This window comes from Heptranchias perlo, unplaced genomic scaffold (genome assembly GCF_035084215.1).
Source record: "Heptranchias perlo isolate sHepPer1 unplaced genomic scaffold, sHepPer1.hap1 HAP1_SCAFFOLD_567, whole genome shotgun sequence".
In the NCBI taxonomy this organism is placed as follows: domain Eukaryota; kingdom Metazoa; phylum Chordata; class Chondrichthyes; order Hexanchiformes; family Hexanchidae; genus Heptranchias; species Heptranchias perlo.
This window is the reverse complement of record NW_027139589.1, coordinates 42,501-50,000: the sequence shown is the minus strand read 5'-3', so window position 1 is coordinate 50,000 and position 7,500 is coordinate 42,501.

Genomic DNA, 7,500 nt, shown 5'->3' with positions numbered 1-7,500 from the left:
GGAGGTACAGCGAAAGGCTGCAAACCACTTTCCGCCGCCTCCCTCCGCGGGCGTGAGACCGACGGTCGTCGGGTTTAGTTTCCGCGGCTAGAGCAGGACGAGGGGCAGCGAACGGTACCGGAACGAACCCGGTCGCACACCGGGAAGTCGAGTGCCGGGTCTCGAAACGGAGCCGGGTCGGCCCAGTTTAAAACGGAGAAGAGAGTGCTGCCCCTCTGCGGGTGAAAACATGGAAGTACGTTGGTTAATGATTTCCAGTTCACCCCGCTTGGTCAGGCCCACTCGGAGGCGGATAACTCCGGAACGCCGAGGCCGATTTCCTCCGGGTATGGCTCGTTGCGTGCGGCAGGAGGAGGCGCAGCGTTCGGTACCCGAGCACTCGGAGGTGCGGTGCTGCCCGCCGGAGTGACAGCGAAAGGCTGCGCACCCCTTTCCGCCTGCTAACTCGGCGTCCGTGAGACCGACCGACTCCGCTTTAGCACCGGAGCTAGAGGTGGGGCAAGGGGCACCGAAGGGTACCGGAACGATGACGTTCGCACACCGGGAAGTCGAGTGCCGGGGCCGCCGAAAGCGAGCAGGGTGCCACCGCTCGGGGCCCCCGGTTTGTCCGTCCCACCCGGAGGCCCATATCTCCGGAAGGCACAGGCCGATTTCCTCCGGGTATGGCTCGTTGTGTGCGCCGGACCAGGCGCAGCGGACGTACCGAGCACTCGGAGGTCGGGCGCTGCCCGCCGGAGGTACAGCGAAAGGCTGCAAACCACTTTCCGCCGCCTCCCTCCGCGGGCGTGAGACCGACGGTCGTCGGGTTTAGTTCCGCGGCTAGAGCAGGACGAGGGGGCAGCGAACGGTACCGGAACGAACCCGGTCGCACACCGGGAAGTCGAGTGCCGGGGTCTCGAAACGGAGCCGGGTCGGCCCAGTTTAAAACGGAGAAGAGAGTGCTGCCCTCTGCGGGTGAAAACATGGAAGTACGTTGGTTAATGATTTCCAGTTCACCCCGCTTGGTCAGGCCCACTCGGAGGCGGATAACTCCGGAACGCCGAGGCCGATTTCCTCCGGGTATGGCTCGTTGCGTGCGGCAGGAGGAGGCGCAGCGTTCGGTACCGAGCACTCGGAGGTGCGGTGCTGCCCGCCGGAGTGACAGCGAAAGGCTGCGCACCCCTTTCCGCCTGCTAACTCGGCGTCCGTGAGACCGACCGACTCCGCTTTAGCACCGGAGCTAGAGTGGGGCAAGGGGCACCGAAGGGTACCGGAACGATGACGTTCGCACACCGGGAAGTCGAGTGCCGGGCCGCCGAAAGCGAGCAGGGTGCCACCGCTCGGGGCCCCGGTTTGTCCGTCCCACCCGGAGGCCCATATCTCCGGAAGGCACAGGGCCGATTTCCTCCGGGTATGGCTCGTTGCGTGCGGCCGGACCAGGCGCAGCGGACGGTACCGAGCACTCGGAGGTCGGGCGCTGCCCGCCGGAGGTACAGCGAAAGGCTGCAAACCACTTTCCGCCGCCTCCCTCCGCGGGCGTGAGACCGACGGTCGTCGGGTTTGTTTCCGCGGCTAGAGCAGGACGAGGGGCAGCGAACGGTACCGGAAGGAACCCGGTCGCACACCGGGAAGTCGACTAGCGGGCCGCCGAAAGCGAGCACGGGGCCCCGGTTTGTCCGTCCCACCCGGAGGCCCATATCTCTGGAAGGCACAGGCCGATTTCCACCGGGTATGGCTCGTTGTGTGCGGCAGGACCAGGCGCAGCGGACGGTACCGAGCACTCGGAGGTCGGGCGCTGCCCGCCGGAGGTACAGCGAAAGGCTGCAAACCACTTTCCGCCACCTCCCTCCGCGGGCGTGAGACCGACGGTCGTCGGGTTTGTCTCCGCGGCTAGAGCAGGACGAGGGGCAGCGAACGGTACCGGAACGAACCCGGTCGCACACCGGGAAGTCGACCAGCGGGCCGCCGAAAGCGTGCTCGGGTCCCCGGTTTGTCTGTCCCACCCGGAGGCTGATATCTGAGGAAGTCCGAGGCCGATTTCCTCCGGCTAACTCGGCGGGCAATGTGTCCCCCCCCCACCATCTTCGGCTGATTACCGTGGCTGGACCGGATCAAGGAGCAACGGAACCGTGCCAGAACGACGTCGGTCGGACGGCGTGAACTGATAGTGCCGAGGCCGGAAACCGAGCCGGAAATGTGCACCGATTTATTGGTCCCACTCGCAGGCCCATATCTCCGGAAGGCCGAGGCCGATTTCCTCCGGGTATGGTTCGCTGCGTGCAGCCGGAAGGGGAGCAGCGGACGGCACTGAGCAGCCGGAGGTGCGGCGCTGCCCGCCGGAGCTGCAAGCGAAAGGCTGCGCACCGCTTTCCGCTGGCTAACTCGGCGGGCCGTCAGGCCGACCGACTCCGCTTCAGCACGGGAGCTGGAGTCGGGCAAGGGGCACCGAAGGGTACCGGAAGGATCACGTTCGGACACCGGGAAGTCGAGTGCCGGGCCGCCGAAAGCGAGCTCGGGGCCCCCGGTTTGTCCGTCCCACCCGGAAGGCCCATATCTCGAGAAGGCACAGGCCGATTTCCTCCGGGTTTGGCTCGCTGCGTGCGGCCGGACGAGGCGCAGCGAACGGTACCGAGCACTCGGAGGTGCGGCGCTGCCCGCCGGAGGTACAGCGAAAGGCTGCAAACCGCTTTCCGCCTCCTCTCCCCTCGGGCGTGAGACCGACGGTCGTCTGGTTTGCTTCCGCGGCAAGAGCAGGACGAGGGGCACCGAGCGGTACCAGAACGAACCCGGGTCGCACACCGGGATGTGGAGTGCCCGGCCCAAACCGCTACCCCCCCCCCCCCCCCCCCCAACACCCGAAAGCGAGCCCCGGTTTGTGGATTAAAAGTGAAGCGGCAAAGATTTGTAAAACAGCGTGAAATGATGAACCAGAAGCCCAAAGTAATGGTGGGAATAAAAGTTCCAAAATGTGAAATGGTGAACCAGAAGTTGTGTGAACTGTTTAACCCAAAGTGGCAAAAATGGATTAAAAGGGGTGAAATGATCGACCGCAAAGCAGGGCAAGCATTAAACAAAAGCAGCAGCATTTTTTAAAAAGGGACAAATGGTTTACCAGAATCCCAAAAGAATGCTCAGAGACTTAAGTCCCAAAGGGGAAATGGTTAACCAGTAGCTGGGTGAACTGCTTAACCCAAAGTGGGAAAAAGGGATAAAAAAGGGGTGAACTGATCAACCAGAAGTCGACAACAATGTGCGGCGATTAAGTCTGAAAGAGGGAAAGGTTGACCGGAAAGCAGGGAAATGATTAAACAAAAGCAGAAAAATTCAGTAAAAAGGGGCAAGTGGTGAACCAGAAGTTGGGTGAACTGCTTAACCAAAAGTGGGAAAGAGGATTAAAAGGGGAGAAATGTTGAACCAGATGTCGAAAACAATGCGCGGCGATGAAGTCTGAAAGAGGAAAAGGTTGACCGCAAAGCAGGGAAAGGATTAAACAGAAGCAGCAATATCTTTTAAAAAGGGACAAATGGTGAACCAGAATCCCAAAAGAATGCTCAGAGACTTAAGTCCCAAAGGGGCAAATGGTTAACCAGAAGCTGGGTGAACTGTTTAACCAAAAGTGGGAAAAAGGATTAAAATGTTGTGAAATGATTAACCAGAAGGCGAAAGCAAAGTGCGGCGGCGAAGTCCTAAAGGGGAAAAGGTTGACCATAAAGCAGGGAAATGATTAAACAAAAGCGGAAAAATTCAGTAAGAAGGGGCAAATGGTTAACCAGAAGTTGGGTGAACTGCTTAACCAAAAGTGGGAAAAAGGATTAAAAGGGGAGAAATGTTTAACCAGATGTCGAAAACAATGCGCGGCGATGAAGTCTGAAAGAGGAATAGGTCGACCGCAAAGCAGGGAAATGATTAAACAAAAGCAGAAAAATTCAGTAAAAAGGGGCAAATGGTGAACCAGAAGCTGGGTGAACTGCTTAACCAAAAGTGGGAAAAAGGATTAAAAGGGGAGAAATGTTGAACCAGATGTCGAAAACAAGGTGCGGCGATGAAGTCTGAAAGAGGAATAGGTCGACCGCAAAGCAGGGAAAGGTTTAATCAAAAGCAGCAATATCTTTTAAAAAGGGACAAATGGTGAACCAGAATCACAAAAGAATGCTCAGAGACTTAAGTCCCAAAGGGGAAATGGTTAACCAGTAGCTGGGTGAACTGTCCAACCCAAAGTGGGAAAAAGGATTAAAAGGGGTGAAATGATTAACCAGGAGGCTAAAGCAATGTGCCGCGGTGAAGTCCTAAAGGGGAAAAGGTTGACCAGAAAGCAGGGAAAGCATTAAACAAAAGCGGCAACATTTTTTAAAAAGTGGCAAATGGTTAACCAGAATCCCAAAAGAATGCTCAGAGACTTAAGTCCCAAAGGGGAAATGGTGAACCAGAAGCTGGGTGAACTGGTGAACCAAAAGTGGGAAAAAGGATTAAAAGGGGAGAAATGATTAACCAGGAGGCTGAAGCAATGTGCCGCGGTGAAGTCCTAAAGGGTAAAAGGTTGACAAGAAAGCAGGGAAATGATTAAACCAAAGCGGAAAAATTCAGTATAATGGGGCAAATGGTTAACCAGAAGCTGGGTGAAATGGTTAACCAAAAGTGGCAAAAAAAGATTTAAAGGGGAAAAATGATTAACCAGAAGTCGACAACAATGCTCGGCGATGAAGTCTGAAAGGGGAAAAGGTTGACCAGAAAGCAGGGAAACGATTAAACAAAAGCGGCAACATTTTTTAAAAAGTGGCAAATGGTTAACCAGAATCCCAAAAGAATGCTCAGAGACTAAGTCCCAAAGGGGAAATGGTTAACCAGAAGCTGGGGGAAATGGTTAACCAAAAGTTGCAAAAATGATTAAAAGGGGTGAAATGATTAACCAGGAGGCTGAAGCAATGTGCCGCGGTGAAGTCCTAAAGGGGAAAAGGTTGACCACAAAGCAGGGAAAGCATTAAACAAAAGCGGCAACATTTTTTAAAAATTGGCAAATGATTAACCAGAATCCCAAAAGAATGCTCAGAGACTAAGTCCCAAAGGGGAAATGGTTAACCAGAAGCAGGGGGAAATGGTTAACCAAAAGTTGCAAAAATGATTAAAAGGGGTGAAATGATTAACCAGGAGGCTGAAGCAATGTGCCGCGGTGAAGTCCTAAAGGGGAAAAGGTTGACCACAAAGCAGGGAAAGCATTAAACAAAAGCGGCAACATTTTTAAAAAAGTGGCAAATGATTAACCAGAATCCCAAAAGAATGCTCAGAGACTAAGTCCCAAAGGGGAAATGGTTAACCAGAAGCTGGGGGAAATGGTTAACCAAAAGTTGCAAAAATGATTAAAAGGGTGTGAAATGATTAACCAGGAGGCTAAAGCAATGTGCCGCGGTGAAGTCTGAAAGAGGGAAAGGTTGACCAGAAAGCATTAAACAAAAGTGGCAACATTTTAAAATAATTGGCAAATGGTTAACCAGAATCCCAAAAGAATGCTCAGAGACTAAGTCCCAAAGGGGAAATGGTTAACCAGAAGCTGGGGGAAATGGTTAACCAAAAGTTGCAAAAATGATTAAAAGGGGTGAAATGATTAACCAGGAGGCTAAAGCAATGTGCCGCGGTGAAGTCCTAAAGGGGAAAAGGTTGACCAGAAAGCAGGGAAAGCATTAAACAAAAGCGGCAACATTTTTTAAAAAGTGGCAAATGGTTAACCAGAATCCCAAAAGAATGCTCAGAGACCAAGTCCCAAAGGGGAAATGGTTAACCAGAAGCTGGGGGAAATGGTTAACCAAAAGTTGCAAAAATGATTAAAAGGGGTGAAATGATTAACCAGGAGGCTGAAGCAATGTGCCGCGGTGAAGTCTGAAAGAGGGAAAGGTTGACCAGAAAGCATTAAACAAAAGTGGCAACATTTTTTAAAAATTGGCAAATGGTTAACCAGAATCCCAAAAGAATGCTCACAGACTAAGTCCCAAAGGGGAAATGGTTAACCAGAAGCTGGGTGAAATGGTTAACCAAAAGTTACAAAAATGATTAAAAGGGGTGAAATGATCAACCAGAAGTCGAAAACAATGTGCGGCGATGAAGTCCTAAGGTGGAAAAGTTACCCAGAAGGCAGGGAAATGATCAAACGAAAGCAGCCAAAAAATTATTAAAAGAGGGGAACTGATGAACCAAAAGATGAGAAACGGCCCGCAGAGACTAAGTCCAAAACGGGAACTGGTGAACCGGAAATGATTAACCAAAAACTAAGTCCGAAGAGGGAACTGGTAAACCAGAACTGAGTAACCCGATTTTTAAAATTAATTATAAATGGGGAAACGATTGAGCAAAAGGCGGAAATTAAGTCACAGGGACCAGGTCCGAAAGGGCAAGAGGTTACCCCGTAGGGGGCATTCGTCAACTCAATCTGAAAATTTTGGAGGCAAATCTGACCAAAATGCGGAAATCGGACCACACCGCGAGGGGCGCCATTCGACGGGGCAGGGGTAGACGCGTCGAACGGTGCCTGAAGGTCCCGGCTGCGACACGTGAGTCCGGAGATATGGCCAGTCAAAGTCTGATGGGAGGTACCGAAGCCGAAAAATCGAAACGCGTTTGCGGCGATTCGGTGTCAGAAAGTCGGTCACGAATTCAAATTCGTCCCGCTGATTCGCCAATTGCCAGCCGGTTCCGGGGGGATTGGCGGGGTACCTGCAGGATAGTAAGAGGTGGCATGTCGAGACTTAGCCTGTTTACCAGACTTGTGTCCAGCGCCTCCAGGTCTGCAGAGACCGACCCGGGCTGCCGCCCAACCGACTTTTAAGCCTTTTGGGAGTGGGAATTTTTCCCATTTTTCCCCATTTTTCGGGTTTTTTGGTCGGGCTTGAAAACGGCGGCCCCGAGGCCTCCCGGGGCTGGCGGGCTTCGGCTCCCTTGCGAGAGGGTCCGAATTCCACCCGTTTAAGCCCAGAAAGGAGTTCGGAAGTCAGTCGGTCGAGGGAACCCCTTCGGAAGTCCGACGGGGATGGATTCGGCCGGCGTTTCGGATCTCCGGTCAGAGGATTCCCCCCCTGGGCGGGGGGGTGCGAGTAGCTGCCGGCAAACGGTCCCTTGCACTTGTGGCACAAAAAGTCCGAGCACAGGTTAATGAGTTGGCCGCGGAAGCCCCTATGCCGAAATGAGAAAGCCCCCGTTGCGGGGATTTAGTGACGCATCTGCGGCCGGAGGTGGGAGGCCGTCCTGCCGAATTGACACTTGTCATTCGGGCACCTAGGGATTGGTCGGGTACCCGGAGATTTTCGAGAACACGATTTTCAGAGCTTTCTCTGACAGCCCAGGTGCACTTTAAGAGTGCCTGAAAAAGTGACACTTGGCAAAAGGCTCTCAATTTCAAAGCGGAGACCTTTACAAGAGCACTCGGAAGTCACCTGTCAGCATTTAAAGCTACATCAGGCGGCAATTTTCGAACTCTTTGTCAGTCTGAAATCGTGTTGAGCCTCGACAGCGTCGGGCTCAGGCAGGAGGAGCTTG